We start from the raw sequence: 26,616 nt of genomic DNA, 5'->3' as shown, positions 1-26,616 counted from the left end.
TGGGTTATAAGCCAATACTATTTTATTTATTATATTCCTCAAATTGTACACATTTCAGAAGGAGCTGGATGTTGGATGGTCCCATCCCAGTGCAAAGCACCATGACAGCGAGGTGGAGTTTGGTGTAGGAGAAGGGATGGGGACTATTGGTTATGGGGGCCACCATCCATCTGTGCTCTGTGCTGTCATAGGGTCCCTGGCAGCTGCTGCGGAGGCCAATTTGGGGAGATGGGAGAAGTGGAAGCACCCCACTCCTACTCACTACCCTCAAAGAATTTGAGAGAACTAGAGAGATTAAGAAAGCCTGACCTAAAGGGATTGAGAAGTACAGATTGGTGGTTACAAAATAGTCAGGGATATAAAGTACAGCACAGTGAATATAGTCTATAATTTTGTAATAACTATGTATGGGGCCAGGTGGGTGCTGGGAATATCAGGGGGATCACTTTGTAAAGCATATGATTGTCTAACCACTATGCTGTACCCCTGAAATTAATACAAAATAATATTGAATGTAAAGTATAATTTTGAAAAAAAAAAAAAAAGAGGCTGATCTAGCTGGAGTCTCCTCTGCTCCCCTGAAAGGTTTTGGTTACAGAATTTAAAGGGGCATCTGTGTGGCCCTGGCTGGTGTGGCTCAGTGGCTTAAGTGCCGGCCTGCGGACCAAAAGGTTGTTGGTTTGATTCCCAGTCAGGGCACATGCCTGGGTTGCGGGCTAGGTCCCCAGTGGGGGGCATGAGAGAGGCAACCCATCGCTGTTTCTCTCACACATCAAGTTTCTCTCCCTCTCTTTCTTTCTCCTTTTCCCTCTCTCTAAAAATAAATAAAAATTTTAAAAATCTTTAAAAAAATAAAGGGACAGCTGTGTGTACTCACAGCATCTTCTGTTACTTGTGTCACACGTTAAAAAGCTTGTTGATTAAACTGGGGAGCAAAGCAAAAGGAAAACCTCGACTGTTTCACCCGCATGGGAACCTCAAAGGCAAGACCTCCTTATTGGGGGAAAACAGAAGTGGTGTGCGTGTGTGTGTGTGTGTGTGTGTGTGTGTGTGTGTGTGTGTTACCACTGGTCCTGATGATCCAGAGCATCTGCCAAGAGAATGGCAGGACCCCAGCGTGGGAATTTAGCTGCTGGACACGGGCAGCTGGGAGACCTGAGCTCCAGCACCTGCCTCCTCATGAACTTGCCTCGTGGCACTGGGCAGGACGCCTTACATCACACATCTCCGGGTCTTCGTTTCCTCACCCCGTGACCTTTGGGAGTTAGGAGCACGGAATATAAATAACCACAACAGGAGCAAGGTCAGAGGTAATACTGCCTTTTATTAAGTTCTTACTGTGAAGTAGGTCCTACGTTAAGTGTTTTACCTGAATCATCTCATTTTGGCCCCACAACAAACCTGAGAGTCAGCATTATTGTCTTCATTTTAGTGGAGGAAACAGGTTCAGGTACAGGTGAGGACAAGAGGTCAGGAAACAGTTGCGATTGAAAAGATGGTTTGCACTCACAGTTCCCAAGAGGAGGGGGCGGGCCATGCCGTGCAGGGCCACAGGGGAAGCTCCAGGCTGCTCAGCACACTGTCCGGAGGACACAGCTGATGGCAGAGCTGGAATCCAAGTCTTCTCTCCAGGACTGGGACTCTGATGACGAAGAACACAGGATTTGGGACAGATTCCCTGGGCTCAGATGCTGTGCGACTCAGACAGTTTGCATCAGTTTTCTGTGCCTCTACTTTCCTGTCTGCAAATGGGGGGTGGTAATAGAATTTGCCAAGAGGAAGGAGGCTCAGTCAACTGAGAGATGGTCCTTGAAGGAAAACCCGTGCCGGCTTCCGCATGCGAACGCATACAGTTCAAACGCCTTAATTCAGACTTCAGTGGCTTGCCATCTAGGACGATTGAAGGCCAGTAAAACAGGACTTTCTTTTCACTATTAATAATAAGAGTGTAAACAAGATCAGGTGGAGAGTGCAGGGAAACCAAGGCAGGCCTTTATCATCATAGTGCAAAGAATATTAATTCACACAGGCAAACACTATTTCAGCCACTCTGAGGCTGCCGTTTGCACGCAAATAGTGTGCTAACTGCAAGTGACTTCTCTCTCCCTCAGTGCGGCGATTCTGTTAGCTTTTAGTGGGAGAACTTGGTACATGTGAAGTCAGTTAGCATGCTTTAAAAAAATACTCTGTAATTCAGACTTTTCACCAGCCATTTGAGGATCCCTGTGATTCACAGAGGGGCTCACCGGAGATGCTGTCTTGGGGAGAGGCAGGCGGGGCTCAGGGAGGGCTGCAGAGAGCTTCAGGGCAGGGAGGTGCCTGAGCAAAGGCTTCTCAGGAGAAGTGAGGGTTCACTTGGGTCTTGAAGGATGCTGGGTTTGGCTTGATTTGGAACCTGTTTCTCAGCTCACACCCCTCACCTGTCTTCTGCACGCCACCTGTCTGTCCACCCCACTTTTCTTACCCTGCCCTGCCCTTCACGTGATGCTCAGCTGCCAAATTAGAGCCCAAGGACCAACCCTGTTGGTAGGCACCTCCCCTTGGGGAAGGTGGCTGGGCTGTATGGGATAAGGGAAGCCCAAGGAATTGCCCCTCCTTTGAACTCATAGGACAAGATGTTAGGGCAGGACAGATGTTAGGAGTAGTAGCTCTCAAATCTGGCTGCACATTAGAATCACCTGGGAAGCTTAAAAAAGTCAGATTCCCAGGTCCCCAGACCAATGACATCAGTAGGGTAGAGTCACTGCTCTAGGGTTGATTACTTCTATCACTCAAAGGGATGCCAAATCCCACTATGCCTTTTGTGGCTGTTGGACTCTTCTGGGCTCTTCTCTTGCTTCTCCCTCATTGATGAGCATAACTGTTTCATTACTTAAGTCAGCCGGCCTTCACTGAGCTTTATACCAGGCATAGAACCATAATTTGGGGGTCCAAAGAAGAATGACATGATGCCTGCCCTTGGGACTTCACAGCTGGGGAGAGAGAACTGTGGAAAGGTCACGGTTCGCTGGTGTGGTGAATGCTGGAGGGCACACTATTGTGTGGGAGCGTGGAAGAGGCTGTGCAGGGGTCAGCTTGCCGGAGATGGGGAATCTCTCCTAGAAGAGGTAGCATCAAGGGTAAAGCTTAAAAGGAAAAAAGGAATTCTCCAGGCTAAAAAGAGGGAAGGGAATTTTGGGTAGAGGGCAAAGGCCAGAAAGTGTGAATATGGGTTTATCACTCTGTCGGGTACTTGGTAAGCTATTTACATGTATGAATTCTTTTTATTTTTTTTAAAGTATATTTTATTGATTATTGTTACAGTAGTCCCAATTTTTTTTCCTTTTGCTTCCCTTCGCCCAGTACCTTCCTTCCCTCCAGCAATCTCACCCCCTTTAGTTCATATCCATGGGTCGTGCATATAAGTTCTTTGGCTTCACCCTTTCCTATATTATTCTTAACTTCCCCCTGTCTATTTTGTTTCAACCAATTATGCTTCTTAATCCCTGCACCATTTCTCCATTTCTCCCTCTTCCCAGCTGAAAACCTGCCAAATGATCCCCATACCTATGATTCTGTTCCTATTCTGGTTTGCTTAGTTGGATTTTATTTTTATTTTTTAGATTCAGTTGTTGATAGGTGTGAGTTGGTTGTCATTTTAGTGTTCCTAGTTTCGATCTTGTTTTTCTTAAATAAGTCCCTTTAACATTTCATATAATAATGACTTGGTGATGATGAACTCTTTTAGCTTTATTGTGTCTGGGAAGCACTTTATCTGTCCTTCCATTCTAAATGGTAGCTTTGCTGGATAGAGTAATCTTGGTTGTAAGTCCTTGCTTTTCATCACATTGAATACTTCTTGCCAGTCCCTTCTTGGCTGCAAAGTTTCTTTTGAGAAATCACCTGAAAGTCTTATAGGCACCCCTTTGTAGGTAACTTTCTGCTTTTCTCTTGCTGCTTTTAAGATTCTCTCTTTATCTTTCACCTTTGGCATTTTAATGATGATGTGTTTTGGTGTGGTCCTCCTTGGGTCTAGCTTATTTGGGATTCTCTGTGCTTCCTGGACTTGTATGTCTATTTCCTTCACCAAATTTGGGGAGTTTTCCTTCATTATTTTTTCACATAAGCTTTCAATTTCTTGCTCTTCCTCTTCTCCTTCTGGCATCTCTATGATTTGGATGTTGGTACATTTAAAGTTGTCCCAGAGGTTCCTAAGTCGCTCCTCATTTTTTTCAATTCTTGTTTCCTCATTCTGTACTGCTTGACTGATTTTTTTCTTCCTTATGTTCCAAATCATTGGTTCGAACCCCGGTTTCCTTCCCTTCACCTGGTTTTGTGTGGATTTTTCTTTGTTTCATTCAGCATAGCCTTCACTTCTTCTCTTATGCCTTTGCTGTACTCAAGCATATCTGTCTAGTCTGTGAGCATCTTTATCACCAGTGTTTTGAACTCTGCGTCTGTTAGGTTGGCTATCTCCTCATTGCTTAGTTCTCCCACTGGAACCTTGATCTGTTTCCTCTATTGGGCCATACTTCTCTGTCTCCTCCTCTTGACAAGCTCCTGTATTTGTTTGCCTCTGTGTCTTAGGTAGAGCTGTTCCACCTGTTATGTTGTAAGAGGTGGAGCCTTAGATATTCATCACTACAGGGCGACCTGTTTAATCACATTGTGGCACTATGTTTGGGGGAGGGGTCTGAGAAGGAACAATGCTGCTTGCTCAGCACTCGCCCCTTTTCCAGGCACTTCTCCCACTTCCATATGGGACTGGTACCTCTCTAGCTCTTGCCCTGGCTGTCATTCCCAGAGTGGGTGGGTCTGCGGACATTCTAGGACCGTGGGGGTCCTTTAAACAAGCGGATTCTACTGAGGGACTGGCAGTTTACTCCTCCGCCCCAAACCCCAATGGTTTGCACAGTCAGAAACAATGAGGCTTGATTTTTCCTGGCGCTGGGACTGTGAGCTGTGTGGTCTGATCAGGATCTGGGAATGCTCCTCAGGTGTCCGCCCTGACTTTTTAAAACGTGTGACTGCGTTTTCCGCCAGCCTGCTGCTGCCACCACTGCTGCCGCCACCACACCACATCGTCTCTACCCTGGCTCCACCCCTCTTACCTGTCTGGATGAGTATTTCTTCTTTATATCTTTGTTTGTTGGACTTCCATGCAGCTCAATTTCCTGGAACTTCTGGTTGTCTCTAGTTTTGAGGTAGTTGTATTCCTTCTTAGTTGTGGAGGGAGATGCAGCATGTCTGTCTACACCTCCATCTTGGCTGGAAGTCGTATGAATTCTTCATTATCCTACACGTTGAGAACTATTGTTACCTTTCATTTGCAAGTTGGGACACTGAGGCATAGGGAGGTTGAACAATGCGGCTAATGTACAATCAGTAACTGAAAGAATTGAGATGGAAACCAAGCCGCACCCAGTTCTAGAGCAAGAACTAATTAAGGGGGTGAGGTGGGAAGCAGGGTGGGGGGACAATGGGATCATTTATAGGCTGTTTATATGGCGCATTGTGATTTTCAAAACACATTTCCATCCTTTTGTGCCCAACAGTTCCTGGCTGTACTGACTTCCAGTGCACTACCCCTCAGCTTTCTTTAAAGCCAGACAGATATAGGAAGGCAGCTGGGGCTCTTGGCCTGTGGCAGAGTCAGAGGACCTTCTACACAGGCCAAGCTGGGGGGCTCCCTGACTCTGATGGAGTGTTATCTTGTGACCACCTGGGCACAGATAGCATCTTCTGGTGACTTCATGGGTTCCTTTGGTCAAGGGCTGAGGAGTGCCATTGATTTGAAGTGACAGGGATGCTCATTTTGGTGCCAGTTTTGGGTCCCCAATATGCACCCGGTTTCTCTGAGGTTGCCCACGGTTGTGAGACTGTGTGCATACATGTTGTAGAATGACATTCTTGTGGCAGAGCTAAGAGATTGCTTTTAAAAAGCAAGAGCTCTGGGCTGTGAGTTGGTGGAACCAGTCCCACCCTTTGTTTGGACATGAAGTAAGTGATCTGCTCATACTGTGGGAGGGGTCTCACAATGTGCGGGGTCAAACTGCTTCTTAGAGCTGAGAAGGGGGTCATCTGTAATTCCTAAGGCTAGTTTCAAGGGACAAGGACTGCTTGGTAGTGTCACAGAGCTTGCTAAAGTTGCAAAGCTATAATCACATGCATGACATTGACAAAAGGTAAGACGTTTAAAATAAGCATCTCTGGGAATCCTCTCTTGCAGAAACAAATGAACGGATTTGAAGAACAGACTCAGTCTATGTTAGACACAAAGGGGATGAGAGAATTAATTAAAGGGGAGGGGCACTATGATTTTGGTATTTGAAGCCTTGAGCCTTGATTTGATACATCTGTGATAGCCTGGTGTTTGTGCTGGAATATGCTTCAGAATGTGACCTCCTCATGCAAGCCATGGAGAAATGACATTAGCAGACATCATAGGAGGCCTTAATGGACTGTGGTTTGTATACAGGGCTAGTCTATATGGCACCTGAGTAAGAACTAGAAAAATAGGCCCCTCTGGATGGAAACAGCCCAGAGGGTGCCTGGCTTGGCAAGCAATGGGAAGCTGAAATTTCTTGTCTCCCTGCTTCCCTGGCTAGATGTCTGTGAAAACTGCACACCCGTGCCTAGCAGCCGTGTTTGCAGGGGCCCTACGGTTGTGATTGGGGCTTTTGAGTATGAGACGCCTCCATTGGAGAGGTCACCTGAAGCTGATCTGGGAGCCAGATAGACCTGTGTTTGAATCCCGGCCCTGTTGGTCGCTGGCTTCATTCCCACGTGTGTATATTGGGAGCGGTCAGTACCTGCCTCACCAGGCTGCTGTGAAAATCGGTGAAATAATGCAGATAACACACACCTGTCATCCAGGGAGAGCTCAGTGCAAGGTAGCATCAGGGGAATGTCCTTGCCCTGGAGGAGTTCACAGACAAGCTGTTTTAAAATGTAGTTTTGTTGTTATTCTGGTGCGGTGAGGCCACGGAAGAGATAGTTGTCACTCACAGCTCCCGAGAGGAGAGGGCACACCACCCCCTGCAGGGCCACAGGGGAAAGCACCAGAGTCGGTATGCAGACAATAGGAATGGGAGAAAATGGGGGCAAAACCCTTTACTGTAGTTTCTGAGGGAAGGAATGGGCAAGGCAGGCTAAGCAGCCTTGATTGGCTAGTTTGAATGATTTCAGCAGGCTCTGGGGTGTAGTGACTGTCTCGGGGTGTCTGGTGCCTGGTCCGGGGGTTATTCTGGTAGGGGAATAGTGGAGTCGAAGAGCCTCGCGAGAGCCCGGTGAAGGAGGTGAGTGAGGTGTGGGCTTTCATTGCTTGGCTTGATCTGAATGGCTCACTTGCAGGGGAGTAATCTTCTGTCTTGAAGAATTAGCCCTGGGAGAGGCAGTCTGTCCCTGGGCAGCAAGACACGGTGCTAGAACATCAAAAATAGAGAAAACAAGAAAATATAGTTAATATACAAGGGAAATAGACAAATAGGTAATTGCCAAGCACTGTGGTGAGGACTGTGTTTCTGTGAGGGACACAGAGAAACAGGGAAGTGGGGAGGCTCCCAAGAGGAGGCTGCAACCTGAGCCAGGGCTTGAAGGATGGAACACATGCCCAGGCACAAGGTTAAGAGGTGGACATCTTTGAGGACCATTATTCTTCCCACCTCAACAGCTAAATGTTGCCTTCCCCCCCACCCCCAATGTTTATGAGTACATTAGACTGAGCTTCTTCTCAAGGATGAGAATTTTATAAGGTTTGTATCCTTGGCCTATAGTGCATTGCAGCTGTTGGCAAACCTTATTCTTGGGCAAATACATCCTGAATGCTTTATCTTATGGATAAGATCATGGAAGCCTAGAGACATGAGTGGCTTATTCAAGGTTATACAGATTAATGACAGAGCTCAATGCGGAACCCAGGTCATCTGAGTCTTTCCACTTTCACACCTACGTAGAGAGTGGCCCAACGTTGCAGCGCACAAGGTATCCTAACCTATTCCCCTGGGGTGACACTGACATTTCTCCCAACCCTCTGCCCAGGGTTGTTTAGAAGGACATGACCTATTTACTTAGCATATATGAAAGAATTCAGGCCATGGAGCCAGTAAGACTTGGTTGTTGCTGCATAACAAACCATCCCAAATCCTAGAGGTGTAAAAGAACAACAATTTATAATTTCCCATTAGTCTATGGGTTAGTGTAGAGTTCTGTTGATCTGGGCCAGATGTGGCTGATCTTGGCTGGGCTTACTCATGTGTCTGTGGTCACCTAGCGGGTCAGCTAGGGGCGGGTGGTCTAAGATAGCCATATGCTGGGACAAATCAACTTTGCTCTACATAGTCTCTCCTCCAGTGGGTAAGCCTGGGTTTGTTGCAGCAGCGTACTGAGTAACAGTGGAAGTGAACAAGATCAGAACAGGCACGTCATCACCTTTACTGCACCATCTTGGCTAAAGCAAGTCAGAAATGAGATTCAAGGGGTAAGAAAATGTGTCCTTTTTTATGGGAGGATCTACAAAGTCATGTTGATCCAGGGAAGGGTAGAAAATTGGGGTCAATCGAGTAGTTAATCTACCCCATGACTTGACCTCATTCCTGGTCAGGTTTCTTAATTCCTCTAATTCCTAGTTCCCTCATCTTGAAAATGGGAAATAGTAATAATACCACATTGTGGTGAGGATTAAATGCCAAACACTTCCTCTGACAGGGTGCTGCAGTGTGCAGTGAGATCAGCAGTTACTATTGTTACTGTGTTGTTATTATTTGATTACATAGTAATTATTCCTATCACTACAGTTATTACAAGAACTGGCAGAAAACCGTGGTTCTGATACAAGATAAGAGACACTGGCAAGATAAACCTCACTTTGCTGGGAAAGAGAGGGAGCCAAAGCATTGCCAGTTTTCAGGTTACTGAACCCCCTCACCCTTTTCTTCCATTTCGTAAGGAGATGGCTGTTGTTAAAGATACATTTGGAAACAGCATTGAGGGATGGTGTGGTGCTTGAATTCAGAGGACCTGGATCCAGGTACACTGGTTCTTCATCCTATTAGCTATGAAAATTTGAACAAATTACTTTACCTCTCTGAATGTCAATTTCTTTATCTAGAAAATGGAGATAATAGTAGCTACTTCACAAGTCTGTTATGTGAGTTGAATCAATTGATAGGGTAAAAAAAAAAAGCTTTGTAAGCAGGAGAACACAAGGCAAATATTAGTTATGACAATCAGTCCTTTCCTTTTGTCATTTGCATATGTGCCCTCCAAACCTCAGGCTGCTCAGGATGACGGAGCTCTAAGAAGATAATGGAAGTTTCTTGGCTCTCTGGTTATCTGTGAGCAGGAAGCTTAGTTTAACTTGTGTCATTTTCCAGCAGTTACCCATGCTTAAAAGTTTCATAAAAAGGGACAAATTCCAAATGTTCAATGTTCTACAATCAAAAGGAATGACTCACAGGTCATTAGCATCCTGGAACGTAGTGGCTTCTGTTTTATTACTATTAAGTAGGATTTAGCTCTATTTTATTAAGGCAATTTTTACAATCATGTGAGAGGTTAATGCATTTCACACATAATCCACTGCCTACCTCACTAAATGCTGAACCCATTAAAGCCAAGCCAGGCAGGGGAAGATTTCAAGACAGAGTGACAAATTATGGGTGGTGTAGAATGAGTGACTGAAAGTATCTGAGAGGTTTGAAAAATTTTTTTCCCTCTCTTCAAAATTTAAAATTTGTTGTCAAGGAAGAAAATAACAGGGCTGTCCTGGCAAAAATACTTATTTAGGAGCATATTCTGCGGTGGGTAAACTCTGCTGGGCATTGATGGACTGATGTTTAGGTGCTTTAGCTGAGGAAAATAGAGCATCTTTGCCATGGTTCCCAGCCTCCTTGCCAGTTAGATCTTCTTTTATTACTTCTCTCCATCCCAGGACCTGAAAGGGAGGACCTGCCAAGGATACTGCTTTTATTAAGCCATAATGGATTCCCCCCCCCCCCCCCCCCCATAGTAAGTACTCTCTTCATCAAAGACATGGCTGGTTGGAGATTTGAGCAGCAGCAGATCATGGTGATCCCATGAATCCCTGAAGGCTGGAGAAGGAGGCAGTGGTCAGATCCTGAAAGACTTTGATTTTTTTTTTTTTAGAAAGTTTGGGTTCTATCCCTTAGGATATAGGAAGCAGGGATTTTTTTTTTTCATTTTTAAATCAACGTTACTGCAGTGTGTTACACACAGTAAAATGCACCCATACACCCATTGCAAGCGTTTAGTATGATGAATTTTAACAAATGCACTTCCTCAAGGAAACACCACCGCAATCAAGATCAGAGCGTTTTTATCGACCTCCCCCCGAGGTTCTGTAATGCCCTTCTACATTCAGGCCCCACACCCACCCCTTGCCCAGGCAGCCATGGGACGATTTGTCACTCTGTAGACCCATTTAGCTGATTTTGGAATTTGGCATCGTGTCTTTTACCTGCATTGTTGTGTGTATCTGCACTTCATCCCTTTCCATTGCAGAATAAAGAGGCCATCGTGTGGATTTCCACCATGTGTTTATCTGTTTGTCTGTTGATGCACATTGGGGTTGTTTTCTAGTTTGTAGTTTTACAAATAAAACTGCTATGAATATTCAGGTGTGAATCTTTTTGTGGACACGTGTTTTCATTTCTCTTGGGTAAACACCTAGGAGTGGAATTGTTGGGTCAGAAGTAAGCATATGTTTAACTTCTACTGAACTGTTTCCTAAAGTAGTAACATTTTGCATTTTTACCAATAATGTATGAGAATTCTAGGAGCTCTACATCCGTTTAAATTTGATTCATTCTGGTCGGTGTCTAGTGGTATCTGATGGTGTTTTAATTTGTGTTTCCATGAGGACTCACGATATTGACATCTTTTCCTGTGCTTATTGAGTGCAGGATTTTAAACAGGGAAATTATAGGATCAAATTTGTGTTTTAGGTTCTTGAACTAAGATGCCAACTAAGTTCTCAAATTTGATTTCTTCTCATCATTCCTGCTGAAGTGCTGCAACCAAAGTAACAGGGGAATTCGACATAATTTCTGAAAACCCAAAGAGATCTTAGTTATTTGAAGCCTCTGAGAGCTTAAGCTAAAGAACAAAAAATAAAAAAAGGAGGAGGAGAGTGCGGATGAAGCTAAGTACTTAAGTACTGACTGCTTGCTCTGCTAGCCATTGATTGGTTCATTAGTTGGTGGGATGAGTGAAGCAATTCCTCTCTGCCCCAGCCCCTTAATTCTTCTTGGATCTGAGTAGTGGAGATGGAAATAAAAAAGGAAAAAGTTTGATGTCAGAAACTTCTGACCAGAGAGGAAGGAGCAGGGAGGGCTCAGTCTTTCAATAGTCATCCCCAAGAATGAAAAGAAAAATTAACTTCTGGTTGTACCCTAATATCCATTTTTTTCTTTTTTCATAGCAATAAAACTGGTCATCCAGAATAAAAATTACACTTCCCAGCTTCCCTTGCAGCTAGGTATGGTCATGTGATTGAGTTCTAGACACTAGAATGAAGTAGAAATAGCGAGAGTCATTGCCAGGAAGTGTTCTTCAAGGGAGGATGTGTGATTTTTTTTCTCTCTCCATCTTCTTACTCCTGGCTGAATTATGGACTTGATGGCTGGAGCTGAAGCATCCATTTTAGACTATGAAGTAAAGACCATATGCTAAGGAAGGCAAAACAGTAAGATTAAATGAGCCAGGGCCCCTGACACTAGAATACTATTATTAACTCTCAACTGACAACTTCTGAATTTCTTTTGCCTGAGAGAGAAATAAACTTACCTCTTGTTTAAACCACTGTTATTTTTTATTTCCCATCTCTTGTAGCTGAAACTAATTCTAATTTATAAATCTTAACTGATGATTGCCCTGTTCCTTCAGGGAGAAGGTACAGTGACTTACTAATCAGCTACAGATTATCCAGAGTGAAACACCTGCAGACGTCATCAAGGAGGAACAAGTGGTGAAAAGCTGCGGGTCTTGGGAAGGACAGTGATTCAGTGAGAGAGACCAAGGGACCAATCTGATCACGCAGCACAAACTGCACCCAGCAAAATAAATATTCTCAGGAAATAGGGACAAAGTTTAAAAAGAGCTCTTAATTGTATTTTTAGTGAGAGTTCTGAAGGTGTTACATTGATTTTAAAAGATCAGTCTGGAAACAAGCCTTCTTAGGAAGGAAAGGTATGATTTCTACTCCATTAAAGCTGTGCATAGCAGAATGGGAACTTCAGAAATCAACCTGATTAGTTAGAAAACTAGCTCGAAAATTTCTCCCAAAACTCAAATGAAAATTATGAATAGGTTTAACAGAAGTGTTAAAGGAGAAGAACTTTAAAAATAATAGAAACATATAAGCAAAAATGGTCATGGAGGACCAAATCCAAGAAATTCACCATCCATTTAGTGGAAGTTCCAGAAGTAGAGAACTTTACAGATGTAAAGAAATAGGAAAAACAGTCCTTGAATTGAAAAAATAAATACATCTTCAAACAAAAATATTCACCAAGGGTTGGGAAAAAATGATGAAGAATGTTTAAAACTTAAGAGTATCCAACAAGTATCAGACAACAAGAAAAGAAGATCAGATTGATATCTGATTTATCTTCAAATTATGCTCAAATATAATGGAAAATATTAATAAAATTCTGAGAAAAAATAATCATGACTCTAGTTTTTCCTCTAAAAATAAAGTATTAAAATAATAACAACCTTGGTTACTTACTGTCAGGCACTGTTTAAAGTGCATTTGTTGAATTACTTCATTTAACATAATAACCCCAAAAGGTAGATACTATCACCATTTTTTCAGATGAGGAAACTGAGGCACAGAAAAGTTAAGTAACTTGGCCAATGTCCCACAGTGTAGGAAGAAGAGAGAGAGTAGGAACTCAGTTCATGCTATTTACCACTATACCACACTGCTCCTAAAATAAGATGAGAAATATCAATTTCTTCATAGGGAAACCAAATTTTAATCAAACACTCCCACATATACATGCAACTATGATAAATGCCATCAGGGGGTGCTATGGAATTTTTTTGCATGGGAATCCAGCCTGTCATTTCACAGATGGATGGCATATAGCTACTGTTCACTGAATACTTAAAAAAAAACAAAGAAACACAGATACTGAGTGTCACACCAAGGGAAAAACTAAGGGAAAAGATTTGAGTACTTCTATGGAGCACAGAAAAATTCAGATTTTCTCAGAGGAGGAGGATCATTGTCACCATACCCCATCAATGGGGAGCTCACTACCTCTTGCAGCAGCCTATGTCTTCATTGGACACCTCGGCCCCAAACAGCCCCAGACTTCAAATCTGATGCTGTCCTTGAAGGTCTGAGATAAAAAATGATCATGAAGTCTTGCCTAGTTTACACTTAAGTGCAATGGACAATGTGCTTGTTTCTCTCCCATTCTAAGCTTTAGCTGTCTTTCCAAAGGGCAGATCATGCTTGTCATGGAAAAAGGACGTGTTTAAAGGCTGTGCTGTAGCATCCTGGGGGCTGATCTTGTAATCACGCCTCCTGGACATCTGGAGTATCCTGTAGTGCTCAATGGGTCTCCTCATTTCCTGATTCACTTACTCATTCACTGCTTTTTTTCTTTTTTTTCCCACACACAGCTATTCATTTGCTCCCCCATTTATTTTTTTCATTCATTCATTGATCTCTGCAGACATCTGTTAGGCCCCTGCTGGTCTATGTGCTGCACAGGGGAACAGGATCCATCTCTGGGAGGTTCTGCTGGATACGGAGTCTCTGACTCAAGTGGCTGATGATGGAAAGTCCTGCAGATTTCCAACATGTGTGGGGTCTGTGAATGGGGACTACTCCCAGCATTAACCAGAGGGCTGGAACTGTGAACGAAGGGGGAAGGTTGCATCCCAGTATAAAACTTACACGTATCAGACAAGAGGCAATTCATTGGCGACATGTGGCCCTAAGGATTTATGCGTAAATAAGACAGTATCTGAGCTTTTCATCTAGTTCCCATCTTACAACGAGGGTCTGGGCTCAGGTCCTGTTTTCATGCCTGAAAGCAAGGTATGAGCCTCACTTTAGCACGTATAGATGGTATAGGGAATAACTGTTTAGAAATCAATTTGAAATTATTTACACTCTAACCAAGTTTACAATTTTAATATCTTAAGCCAGACATAAATGGGCAGTAAGGGAGGGAGCCAGAATGAAGAGAATGTTTGGTGAGGTTCTAAAGTAGGCTAGAGGAAGAAAGCAAGACAGGATATCTCTTGTAGGCCAGAGGAGTGCTTGGTCAAGGTCAGGGTCAGGGCCAAAGTTGGGCAGACTGGAAGATGGAGAATAAAACATGAAAGGTAAGTGAGCAAGGGAGCGCAAGCCAGGGATTTTTGCTAGAACCTGGCACATAGTTTGCCTCGAGGTACATCCTTTACGACACTCCTGCCTGCACCCCTTACTGCCACCTAGGTGTCTCCCAAGGAAGGCATTAGGTCTTCAGGAGCAACTGCTGGCACAGGGAGCTTCCTGCAGAAGGGATATAAGGGTCAGGGCCATGGAGGACCACTTCTGTCCCCATTTCTGCATCTCTCCAGCTCTTCTCTCTCCCTCTTTCTCAGTCTCCGCCCCCTCCCTTCTTTTCTTCTTCTCCACTCCCTTCTCTTTTTCTTTTTTCCAGTTTCTAAAGAGCCCCTTCTTTTCTCTTGTTGATCTGTCCTTTCCTTCCACTATATTCATTTTACATCATTGCAGTGAATACGAACAATGCTTTCCAACTGCCAGATGCAGAGATGGAAGGGCCGGGGTGCCGACTGTGGAGCAGCTTACAGGGTAGACCGACAAGTGCATTGCAGAGTTGGGAGGAAGCTTAAGAGCACAGAGGAGAGAATTATTATTAAATCAGTGGGTATTGGGAATGGGGTGAGGGTGGGGAAAAAAGCACAGAAGTGTAACAAAGAGGAACTAACCCTTAAGGAGGGCACTGACCAATGGCGGGGCGTTCACAAGTGGATGAGGGAGGAGGGCCTTCCAAGGGGAAGGAACAGTGTGCGCCAAAAGCTTGGAGGCTAGAAGAGTGTATGGATTTAGTGGAAAGTAACTGATCACTCTGAGCCAAAGCATTCTGCAGAAGTTCAGACCCCTGGCCAGGAGGAATCTGGGGGAAAGCCCCACCTTTACTTCCCAGGTGGAGGGGGCTGATGAGCTGTAAATAAACAGGAAATAGAGGCCAGGTGCTGGGCTATCTGAAGCTCACTGCGGGGCCCTGTCTTGCCCTGTCCTGTCCTGTTGCCTTTGGACAGTCGGCTGTGGGGAGGAAAGGAGGCAGAGAATTGCAGAAAAGACACAATTTTAGCTACCCTCTCAGTAGCGGAGACTTCGTTGGGCCTGTCAGCTTGCTCATTGGGTATTCAGGGTAAGGCAAGGCCAATATTTTAAGATGGGTGGTGGGGGGTAGGAATCACTTTTCTGAAAAGGAAATCACCAGCTCCTTGGGGCACAAGCCTCAGGTGCAACTGGGCTTCTTGCAGCCCTGAGCGATTCCCAGAGCGGTGCTTCCACGGCAAGTACTTGGCATCCCAGTGCAGCCCCGGGCTGGGCCTGACCAGGCTGCCTGGAGATCCGTGGCTCCCTCTGATGCAAGGCCCACGCAGAGGCCCTTAATGAGCCACGCAAGGGCTTCCACTGCACCCTCCCCCCCAAACCTCTGGGAAGGGTCACTGCAACAGGACTGGAACCCTGGAGTCCTGCTGCATGCTGGTGCTGGGCCCTTCCCTATTGTGTGCTCATGAGGGGCTCTCGTGGGCGCCAGGAGGAACAGTCCTCCCACAAAGTCCCTGTACAGCCCCCACCTCTCCATGTGGCCAACTGTGCACATCGCTGCTCAGCCTGGCAGCCGGAACTGAGCCAGGGGCCTCTCCACTCATTGCTGTAGCTGTTCTGGAACTTGGCACTGTTACTAGTGTTCCTCAAAGTCGTAATTACCACCACTTAGCCTGGGTTAGTGATCTGGAGCAGGGAGCAGCCCAGCCCGCTCTGCTGCCCACTGCCAGCAGGCGGACGACGGGATAGCTTCGTGGTTCATAATAATAGTGATGATAATAGCTGTCATGTATTGGCCACTGGCTGTGGACCTGGCTCAGGGCAAGGTGTTTTACATGAGCAATAGGGCTCCTCCAGCTCCTCCCCCATTGCTCTCCACCCATCGCCCCCACCTTCGGTCTGGTTCATAACCATGGATTTGCATGGCAGCTTTTATTCTAGAGCAGGGCAGGAGAGAAGCATTCTGGGGACGAGGTTAGAGAGGGCAAAATGCGTTGTTCCCCATCCAACCCCTTGTGTGGCCTGGGTTTGAACATTTGATCGGAGGGAGAAGGCCAGGAATGGACAGAACTCTCTTTTCATGAGATACCTGGTAAGATTCTGGGCAAGAAATCCTGGACAGAAATCCAAGAGACTTGGTGAGTCGCTGGGCAAAGCAAAGCTTTGGAGGGTGACCCTCTCCCCACCTATGCCTGGACCCCAAAGATCAGTGGCTGTGGAAACATCCCGAGCAGTCCTGTGAGCACAGGCAAGGCCGCCTCATGATGGGGAGTGCAGGGGTGAGGCTTCTCCTCGCAGGTTCCATTCCCCAGGAGCGGATGCCGATTGTAAGATGTTATTCTGTGAAGAAGAGGGAGCCTAAGCAGGATTGGGCAGAGGAAGAAGATCCACCAAGGTCATGGCCAACCTGATGGGGAGCTCTGCAATGAGCTTGTTCATCAGAGTGTCCATATCAAGCAGAAGTGGTCAGCCCTCACATCCCTGACTTACTTAGTCACAGGCTGCCCCAGGAAGGGTGACCGAGGATGAGTCCCCGAGGCAGACCCTGAGGGTGCAGGGGGCTGGAGTGGCTGCTGCCTGCACTCCCTGGAGCTGGATTCCGAGGGGTGGGGGTGGAGGTGGAGAGGCGATAAGATCACTGCTTGCATATTTGGTCCCAGGATGGGGGTGCTGGCCCTGCATTCTGTAAGATGACACCTTCCTCCTCCCCCTGACGGAGCTGTGTCTGATATGGTGGAATTTTTGTGGCTCAGTTACCAACCCTCCTCTGTGGTTTCATCAATTTCTAGGCCCTCAATCAATGTTTGCTGAATGGTGAATGAATGGACGGATCCCAAGGACAGGGTTACCGTGGAGCTCCCGAGCATTTATCTTGAATCTGGAAAATGCAAGAAAAATTGGCCCATCTGTTTCTGTATGATATCAGGACAGCACAAAGCCACAGAACTTAACTGTAGCCAACTCAATCATGCGTGACAATCCAGCGGCGACGCAGGACACATTTGTGTAAAACGCTGTGTGTATGTGTGTGTGTGTGTGTGTGTGCACGCGCATGTGCGTGTGTGTGTATCTGCAGGGATTGGATGTGTTTGCATCTAAAATCACAAGTGTGTAAAAGTGCATGTCAGGGAGTGTGTGTGTGAATGAATGTGTGTGCCTGTGTGTGGGCATCTGTAAGCAGACATTTGCAGGAGCATGTGTGTATGTGTGTGTGTGAGTGTATGTAAGTCCGCGTGTACATGCACTACAATGCGTGCTCAGATGAGCAGGTGCACTGCACGTTGCCATCTGCTTGTGCCCATACATTATGTTCCCCTGAAAAATCTCTTTTGCTACCAAGCTCATGGCACCCAAATGTATCTGAGAACGGCTCTACCTCCCTCATTCAGACTAACCTGAGCTGAGTCAATGTGAATTGATTAAAGAGAACCAGAATTATCAAATATTTAGAAAGACAGGCAATCATTACAGTACAGAATAGCTGGTAACTAAAACAGGTTTGCCTCCCCCCAACACAGGCATGACTGCCTACCAGCGCTTCCAATAGAACCTTCTGCAACAGTGGGAAGGTTCCGTGCCTGCACCGTGTTCACAGGGCACAATGCTGTTCTCATGTTAAACACCTGAAATGTGGCTAGTTTGACTGAGGAATTGAATTTTTAATTTTATTTACTTTTAATGAACTAATGAAAATGTGAATGTAAATGGGCACATGTGAGTGCCGTGCCCTTCTCCCCCCCCCCCCCGCCCCCGCTCCCCAGAGCTTAGCCAAGGGCCCCACATGGGAGGCTGCTGAGCAAATATCAGCTGACTGAGGGCCTGCAGCCAGGGCAGGTCTGTGGGGATTTGCATTAATGAATTGAATAATGGAAATTTGATGTTATAAATGGAAAAATAAATATTGTTTGTAGATAAATGAGTGCTTCTGAAGTGTGGGATGAATATCTTCCCTAAAGAGTTACACAGTATCTTTATAGTGGAGTTTATCCTAAGAGCTTATTAAGACTTGGCCATTTTTTTCCTTCTCTTTCTCTCTCTCTTAATCCTAGCATGAGCAAACCTCAAAGTCATATTAGCATGTGATATTAATTTCTCCCTGATGGAGGTTCAATTGGTGATATAATAAAGACTGTCTCTCCCTCCCCCCTCCCCCCCCACCATTGAGTGCCCTTGTGAGCTTAGGATCCAAAAACCTGGGTGTTCAAAAGACCCTCCATCTCCAAAGGCACATCCCTTGGAAACTACAGAACCTCTGATTAGAGTGGGACTCGGCAGCTACTCCATCTGTACCTACCGGCCCATCACTGTTAAGCACAACTCACCAGTGGGTCAGTTGACGTGGCAGAGACCTACTGATTGGGTAGCCTTCTCCCTCTGCCTGCTGAGAGATGGCACAAAGTCCCCCAGGACTCCTCTGTCTCTTTCACATCCGCTGTTTCTGTGCTGATCTACTGACCCACCTTTGTGAAGCTGGTGTTGCTCAACCTAACTGCATGACCCCATGTGAATCACCTCCTGTGACCTCTCTGTGCCTCAGTTACTTCATCTATAAAATGGGGTTGTGGGGACAGGCAAACCAATTAATGCCTGTGAAGTATGTAGAAGAGTCCCCAGCATAAATAAGTTCTAAAATAGATGTCAGTGATCAATATCAGCATTCTAATTTTTAATCATTATTTCATCTTGTTAGAATTAGTTGAGATGAACTGTTAATTGAAAGATAGTGACTCTGTCTTTTATTTTTTTGTACTTTAAGTAAGAAATTGTGAAGTCGATACTCATGACACTCTATAAATATCTTTAACCACCATGCCTATGATTAACTCTATAAACCTATAGTTTGTTTTTTTTTTTTAATCATGGAATTATTTAATGGAAGCTCAAATGTAAAACAGATATAAATAGAGCTTCTCTGGGCTAAGGGAAGGTGGGGCTTCAAGACCCTTCCTGCCTAGGCTGCTCTTCCATAGGTTTCTTAGAAGCCCTGGGCCCCAGAGAAATCCTTTTAAACCAAGAAAATTATGCTCTAGGGACTGTCATTCATATCCTCGATCCATCTTCACACTGGGATCAGGTGACATGTGCCATTTCATTACTTAGTTTCTTTAAATGTGCTAATTAAATATATCGGTTGACTCAATTTCTGTGCTTTTATCGCAGTCTGGAGCCTTTGTCCATTGTCTTCCATTGATTTGCAGCAAAATCCTCCTTAATCTCTTCAAATATTGACCCTTAATATCTGATGCTCGAAGTTGTTCTTGTAGGAAGGTTTATGGACATTCACTAAAGATGCTGCCACCTCCAGGGTTTCCATAGTTCACTTCCTACCCGCCCCAACTGCCTCTCCTGAGCTTTGAAACACCAAGGACAATGCCGAGGTCTTCTCAGGCTCCAAGTAGGCACTTGATACATATTTGCCGAATGAGGGATTTATTTTTAGGAGAGGGCAAGCAGTTTGGAGTTAGGAGACCCATGTTTAAGTTTCAGTGCAACTATGTGGCTCTGGGCAAGTCTGCTTAACCTCTCTGAGCCTCAGTTTCCTCATCTGTAAAGTACCAGCGAGTATCTCACATAAAGATGTGTGAGGAGTAAATGCGTGAGATAAGAAGCTTATTGTAAACTGTAAAGGTATGTGTATAACAGGATTGTTCTTATTATGTGTCCAGGGGGCTTCTTTGGCCTGGTGAGTCTTCTGGGCTCTCTTCTGGGGCCGAACAATAGGCTTGGATTCATTTGCAGAAACCACTTGCTAATTATTGAATAATTATCCAGGGGTCCTGGAAACAGTCCTTCCCACAGATCAAATTGTCACATAGGCAGCCGACCTTTAAGTAATCTGAGTGGGGGTAATTACAAAGGGCTGGTTTTCTCTAAATATAGCTATGCTCCAGCTAAAGGTCAACCTGAGGGAGCACAGTTTGATAATTGCAAGCAGTTTGATAATGAATTGGGGCAAACACTCCCTGGAGTGTAGTCAAAGGTTTCTTCTTAAAAAGACCAGGGTGCAGATGCCTTGATGGGAGCACCTGGCTTTCTGACTCCTTCTGGAGAACCTCAAGGTTCCCAGTTTATCATAGAGTGTTCATGGGAAAGTAACCACAGTGAAAACTTTCACAGGCGATGGGGTTAGCTCTTCTGCACCTGGGCTCCCAGAGTCCGCAGATTCTGCTGCTCTGCTGTGATCTATCGTTTGTTTCCTAGCTGCATGCTTCATCTCCCCAGGGGTGGTTTTTTCTCCTCCATGGTCAAGACCACCAAACTAAAACACCAGAAAGTATGAGATCAGAGACTTGGCTGTGAGTCCTGGCCCTGCCAGGGTTCCTTGTGGGCGCTTTGGACAAATCACTTTCTTTATTGAGCTCAAATTTTTTCATCTATGAAATGGGACTTGTAAACAGAGTGTTTTCTTGCCAGGCCTGGTCATGGGGCATCCAATAAAGAAATACTATATGGGAGAGCACTTTGCAAGCCTCCAAGTCCTCTGGAGATGCTAGAGGAGGTCAAGAAAAACTCGTTCAGTCTTACCTCCTTGGCTTGGTGTGAAGTTCCTTTAGGGTGGGCCTTATAAATCCCTTGCAACTATCCCCTCTCCTTACTTTCTCTCCATCCAGTGCTTCAAGGAACTAAAAATCTGAGGGATTAAACTGAAATAAAAAGAAACCTGGGAGAATTAATTGAAGGAAGATTATGTTGCAGAATGTGAGGCTTGGTAGCTATACTCTCTGAGTCAAAGTCTCCACCTCATGTTCCCTTTTTTTTTCACTAGACTTGTGTTTCACTTCCACCCCTCTTCTACCCTCATTCCAAGGCTCCCTCTAAATCTGTATTGTAGGTCCAGAAAAATTTCTTCTATGCCTGAAGTTTCCCAATCCTACATCCCTTACAGCACCTGGAAGAGCACTTTTGGTTGGACAATGATGTTTAATAGAGTTGGGCTGCAATATCCATCTTGCCAGCAGGTGTCACCATTGAGCACACAGTGTGTTCATTGAATGCAGCTCATGTTTATTGGGGCTCTTCTGTGCCAGGTCCCCTACTAGGAAATGGAGATACAACAGTGAACAAAACAGACAATTTCCCTGCCCTCATGAATGGGACAATAACAAAATGAACACTTAGATAGTTAATGTTAATGTCAGATAATGGTGGATGCTATGGAGAAAGGGCTGGCTAAGAGGACAGAGACTCAATGGAGGGGGAGGTGGTGAAGGAAGGCCTCTGAGACTGTGATATAAAAAGGTCTTAAGGCCACAGATGGCATTTCTACCCATTTATGTGTGTAAAGCATATTACCTTAAATATTTTTTTTCTATAACTAAATTGAATTTTGACTTAAACCCTCATTTCATAGAGCTTGAGATAGTCACTCATAGAGAAGTCATCCTTAGAGATCCCTACTCATAGGGAAGAGTTGCAATTCTGGACTTGTAGGCAGAGCCAAAACATTAAGAGGGAGAGCGAGGGAATAGGCCTCTTGCTCCTCCCTGGTCGTCAGTCCCCACAGCACCCTCTTCTATGGGTTCTTATATGGCCTCGTGGCTTTCTGAGGCTTCTGGGCCATGCTTGAGGTAGGGAATGATTTATGAGCCATTTACAGTTCTATCTGCCTGGTGACTCTCCCAGAGGGGCTGGTGAGAATAGGTTCTCTCTTCTCCTTTCTGTCTCCTCTCTGCCCAAGGGGTAGGGGTGGGTATGGGAAGAGGAGGGGCGAGTGGTGGGGGTAGGGGCAGGATTTCTATCTTGTCCTCTGGGGAGGGATGGAGAGTGAATTCTGCTCTGCACCTGCTTCTGGACACTTTTCCAGGCCTGAGAAAGCTCCTTCCCCTGTGGAGCACAAAAGCCAGAGAGATTTGCGGGCATTTTCTGTTTTTTTGCCTGACTGCAACTCTCCTCTGGGCAATGAGCATGGAGCATGATGCCTTGCCTGGGGAGGGACCGATCTGGAAAAAAAAACCTGGGGGACTAAAAGCACAGATTGGATAGATTTACATCTCATAGTACCATCTCAGCCACACCTGTTACAGAAATTCCAGCCTTACTTCTCTCTAAGTTCAACATAACATTCCCTCTTGGTTGTTCTTAAGACAAGGGTCACCAACAGATGGGTGTTGTGCCAAACATGTCAAATCCAAGCCTGCTTCCTCTAAAGAATGTGTTTTTTTTTCCTAGTTGAAGTGTGGGAGAAATAAAGTATTATTAATAGTTTTTCTTCCCGTCCAAAATGAACAGTAATGCTGCCAAGCAAAAGGCAAAAAAAAAAAAAAAAGAAAAAGAAAAAGAAAAAAAATGGCATGTCATTAACTCTCGGGTGACTTGGAAACTCTTGTCTAAAAATACGGTCAAGCAGGAGTGTGAAGAAGTGTGTAGGAAGGCTGTCCCCACAGTTCTGCACAGTCAGGACAACTGGGGCCACTTGTGGGAAATGTTCCAAAAGGTCCCTGCTTAGCGCCTCTTTTAAAATAAGCTCCCCTCCCTCCCCCAGGTTTACAGGAAACTTCTCAGCCGCTATGGGCAATTTTCTCCAAGCCCTTGAAATGGAAGACAAAGGAAGCTGAGTGACAGGGCATCAGAATATGGAGAAAGGGATTGCCGGGCAGGCTGGACCAATTAGCTGCCTTGCCCCTCGGCTCTCTGCGGTGGTCTCTGGGAGTTGGGTGGGAAGGTGAGGGAAGCCCGTGGGCCCTGGCATGCTTGACACCCAATTAGTACTCATTCACCAGCTGACCAGCCAGCCTGCTCCCTTCCAGCTGCTCAGCAGCCGGCTCAGTCAGCAGCTCTAAGAACAGAGAGTGTTAATTGGATGCTGAAACCCAGCCACCTCCCCATCAGCCTGCCCCAACCTTGTATAGGCCCCAGCTTTCTTGGCCAAGCTCCTGTCCCTGGTTCCATCACCAGCTCGTCCTCCCTGAGAAAATGCCATTCCTCTCAAGTAGAAACAGATGAACTGGCGCAACAGCTTCTGCCAGGATTCTTGAAGAGCCCAAGTCGGGACAGAGACAAGGTCAGTGGGGGATAATGCAAGGGAAAGGGGGCTGGGGGCCTTGGAGTCATCAGGTTCCATAAGGTGTTGAAAAAGCACTAAAGTGGGAGACAGGGTGGTCTTTCACTGATTCTTTTGGTGCCTTCCCTCTTTTGGGCCTCAGTTTCCCTATCTAAGGCCCGCATGCACCCTTCCTGGTCTGGTGTGATGAGTGTCTCCACCAAGATTCTGGGCTGTCTGACAGATCTGTGCAGTGAGGGGCCTGGGAGCACTTTGGGACCCTGAACCATATGAGTACTTTTTGAGTCCAATGAGGCTCTGGCTCTGGAGGATGAGGGCCTGAGCCTGCCTCCTAGAAAACTGGGTCCCCCAGGACAAGTCAAGATACTTGGGGAGCAGATATTGGTCTCATGAACCCAGATGCTCAAGTTGTTCTATAGTTTCTATGATTCCAGGGAGGTCACAGGGTCACTGTGGGGTCACATATGCTCTCCAGAAGGAGCCATAGCCCCACACCCTGTTCCCATGGCAGCTCCACATGTGCGTCCACATGGACAGCCCGTATCCAGCCTCACTGCTCGTCTCAGGCATGCCAGGTGGTCCTGCTGCAGATGGTAGGAATGAGGTGTCCCAACGGGGACTCAAATGATGTTGCCTTTGTTGTCTGATTCTTTACTCCCTCCCTGGGTTAGGATTATACATCCACACCCTTTCCCGTGTGACTTTGCAGTTCCTGTAACCGCCTGGGTGACATATGTTTCTCCACCCCATTGGTGATGAACTGGGTCAGGTGCCTTGCCTTTGGCCTGAGCCAGTGTGGAGCTGAGATCCTGGGATCCATCCCTGTTTGTTCTCGGCCTGCTTGTGCCCCTATGACCTGCCACAGAGAGAGCAGGCTCCAGGCAGCTGCTGCCCCAGCATCCTGGGTCCCAGAAGGACACATGCAGAGGAAGCCTGAACCCTCTTGAAGCCTGGGTCCAGCCTGGTTCCCAAGAACTCACTCCACATTAGCCAAACCCAGGTCGACCTGTAGACCCATAAATTTGAAAATAAGTGTGTGTTGTGATAAACCCCTGAGATTTCAGGGCTATTATGTGACAAAGAACAGACTAATGTGCCAACAAAGGTGAGAAACTGCCAAGAAAGCATGGCTGAGTACCTTTCAGGAGCTGGATTTGATAGAGAAACCATCACACCATCAAGGCCAAGGGCAGCAGGATGCCATGTCTCATAGCCGGCCAATCTTGGGCACCCCATGGCTGCCTGCTAGCACTAGCCAGGCCCATCCAAGCTCCAGATAGACCCCGCCACCCTGAATGCGATTAGGGAGAAGCTCCTGAACTGTATTTTTCTGATTCTCCAAGGTGAGGGCTGAAAGGAGTGGACATTTCTGTTCTCCAGGTAATATGCTATGAACTAATCTGGCAAGAGGGAAGAGGGCAGAAACAAATCCTGCCCAGGGCTGCCAAGTGCAAATGGGGTGATCCTGGAAGAGTTAAGACCCATGATTTGGAGGTCTGGGCAGCAACTCTACTCACTGCTGAGATTCAGGAATGACTGAAATAGAGAAAGTGATTCCTAATCAGTTTAACTGAACGACAGATGACTCCTTCCCGGGAGTCTGTGGCACTGGGAGAATTGCTGTAATTGCAGGCCCTTGGCGGGGAAATGAGGCGCCTGCCTCTAGTCTCTTAGGCTGCATACCCTAGGGACCCCCAGTTCAGGGACCCGCCCGCTGGGACTTGGTTCCCTGAGCTGAGCCAATGTGTTATGGATGTTGGCCGCAGCCTGTTTGCCTATGGCTTGGATTTTGGTTAGGGGCTTTCTAATTGCAGCCTCATTTGTCATTTAAAATACACACAGAAATTTGAACGCACGTGGAATTTTGATTCTAGCCCTTGTTTGTGCTTGGAGAGACAGGGCTTCTGCCTTCTCCCAGGAAAGCCTGCAGAACGTGCTACCCCAGGAAACCTTTGTGGCTTTCCAGGCATTTCAGTTACTCAGGGACAAATGGCAACTGGGCCTAAATGTCAGTCGTCTGCGTCCTGGTCTTGGCTCGGCCACCAGTGTCTATGTGACTTTGGGCAAGTCTGGTCATTGCATTGGGTGTCAGTTTCATTATCGATGACATGAGGATAATAAAAACCAGTCTCAGAGGGATATGGTGAAAACCAGATGAGATAATGCAAGTAAATGCTTATCACTGTGTCCGGCACCTAATGCCATGGTATGTGGTACCTACACAGTAGCTTGTTACCATTATTTTTAATAATAGCAAAGCGCTTAGCATATATTAAGTACTCCATCCGTGGTAGAACTATTGTTGTTATTATGGTTATTAAGACATCTGGTGGTGGGTATCTGATGTCTGAAATCCTTTGTTAATCCTCATGCCCTCAGAAGTGGTTTTCACACTGTACTGCTTGGTGCCCCAGGAGTCCTCAGGCTGAGTACTTGTCTCTTTGATGTTCGGGAAAGTGCAGCTCAGAGTGGTCCCTACCTGTCCAAGGTTCCAGAGGTATGAAGTTAGATAGAGTCCAACGTAGTTCCCCCCACCTTTCTCCCCGATGCACCCTATGGTCCAGGCACACCAGACTTCTCTTTTCCTGGAGCATCTCTGGCACCTTCATATTCATGCTGCTTTGCACAAATCATTCCCTCAGACTGGAAAACCCTTCCCCCTTCTCTGCCTGTCTAAAATCTATCCTGTCTGGGAACCTCACTGAGCCCCTCAGGCAGCGTGGCTTCAGTGTCTCTGCTGGAACCTGACCCCAGGTTGTAAAGGTCTGTCTTTGCATTGGGCTGTGACCCCCAGGCCCCAGGTCTGGCCCAACTCCTACCTGTTATCCCAACCTCATCATTTACTAAGTGCAGTATGAGTCGTTTATAAGCCAAACTGAGGCTGATTTTAGGCTGGTTCTAAGTGAGCCAGGAGGGCTTAGACCAGACTGCTCACCCCTGCCTTCCCCATGCCCTGAGCTCATAGGCACGAGGGGAGAGCCATGAGGGCAGCCCGAGTCCTGTAGGAACCCAGGTCCTGGCCCGGCATCCCGACCATGTCTGCCCATATTATCTTTGTGTTAGGCTTGCCAGATGAAATTCAAGATGCCCAGTTAAATTTGAATCTCAGATAAACAATTTCCTTTTAGTATAAGAACGATCCATGAAATAGTTGGAACTTATACAAAAAATTTTGTTTTTGATCTGAAATGCAAATTTAACTGGGTGTCCTGTATTATTATTATTATTATTATTATTATTATTATTATTATTATTATTATTTGCTAAATCTGCCAGCCCTACAACACAGGCACATCTACATGCATCCCCT

At 45.9% G+C, this 26,616-nt stretch overlaps 1 long non-coding RNA gene across 2 annotated transcripts in view; it reads left to right on the top strand.

Annotated features, from left to right (window-relative positions):
- The first annotated feature begins 23,186 nt into the window (after positions 1–23,186).
- The window catches only part of LOC150014642 (uncharacterized), a 49,294-nt gene continuing 45,864 nt past the window's right edge, over positions 23,187–26,616 (top strand). For both annotated transcript variants that reach the window (XR_016509939.1, XR_016509938.1), the window contains exon 1: positions 23,187–23,306. This is a non-coding gene — a long non-coding RNA (uncharacterized LOC150014642). The remainder of the gene's footprint in view (positions 23,307–26,616) is intronic.

This window comes from Furipterus horrens, unplaced genomic scaffold, assembly GCF_987537825.1.
Source record: "Furipterus horrens unplaced genomic scaffold, mFurHor1.1.pri manual_scaffold_3, whole genome shotgun sequence".
Taxonomy (NCBI): Eukaryota; Metazoa; Chordata; class Mammalia; order Chiroptera; family Furipteridae; genus Furipterus; species Furipterus horrens.
This window is presented reverse-complemented; position numbering and strand designations above follow the sequence as displayed.